This window comes from Penaeus monodon, chromosome 23 (assembly GCF_015228065.2).
Source record: "Penaeus monodon isolate SGIC_2016 chromosome 23, NSTDA_Pmon_1, whole genome shotgun sequence".
NCBI lineage: Eukaryota > Metazoa > Arthropoda > Malacostraca > Decapoda > Penaeidae > Penaeus > Penaeus monodon.
Genome location: NC_051408.1, coordinates 25459846 through 25461018, shown reverse-complemented (window position 1 = coordinate 25461018; position 1173 = coordinate 25459846).

Below are 1173 nucleotides of genomic sequence, written 5' to 3'. Positions count from 1 at the left end.
TGCCGAATTCCGTATAGCGACAGTGAACATACAACACCCGACGACAACCTTTTGACAGGTTCTGCTACCTAAAAAGGTTGCTACACCTTCACTACTACCCCAAGATTACTGTATCGTGCCAGATTTATAGTGATACCTTATCATTACCTGGGTATCGCATGGCGTGTTAACAACTTGCATAGCGGCAGGCCACCACCAACCGAGTAAGGGATCGGAACCCATGTATCTGGGAAATAGTTGAAGACGTGTAGATGATGTGTTGTTTTAAATGAGTATGTGTCAGTCTATTTGTGAAACCGAGCGGGCATGGTAAGATTTAAGTAAGCATTTTATATATATTAACTTCAGTCATGGTTAGAGACTAGTTTCATTTAAAGATTAAATCTCAAAATATTTGTCTGCTATATCATACCCATTATCTTAATCCGTTAAGACTTTTTTGTGAGATGCTCAAGTTTACCCATTTAGTGAAAAATGATTTTTGTAATTCTTTCATTTGGGGCCCAAATTATCATGATTTTGTTTAAAAGTGTTTTTTTCAGTTCCATTTCCACAAAAAAAGTGATATAATGTTTCTGTTCTTTTCCATCAATCCTTTTTAGATTAAAAAAAAGAAAAAACATTATGCCAATATATTCATTTATTAAAGAACTTCAAAAGAAAACACGATTTCTCCTACTGTGATAATTTTCCTCCGCCCTGACCCACTGGTTCTCCCTATCGCCATCGAAACCGAAACGACTAAAACTTGCTAAAACCATAAAATATAATAAAAATAAAGTGAGCATCAAGAAGTGAGGTATGTTAATCTTGTGGCGGTGGCTCTCAAATGCGCCGTCGGTTTATATATATGATCTCTCTGAAGGGGAATCTACTCGAATTTCAGCGAAAAAATTTAGATTTTTCGAAAATGAGTATCCGTGTCTGTCATGGACATGGCCATCCACTGGCACCCCGGTCAGCCGACCGATCAACCTGGTTTAAATGCCCGCTCTTTAAACCTTGTATTTTTTTTGTGTGTGTGTTTTTTTTTGCACATTTTGCGTTCTATTTCGATAACTACAATGCGCTGGCCTCCTTACCGAGGCGAGAGAACGTCAGTAATTGATAAACTACGAGAGTGGACATATGCGCTCCAATATGTTTTTGGGTCGCCACGGTTTTTGTTTGGGA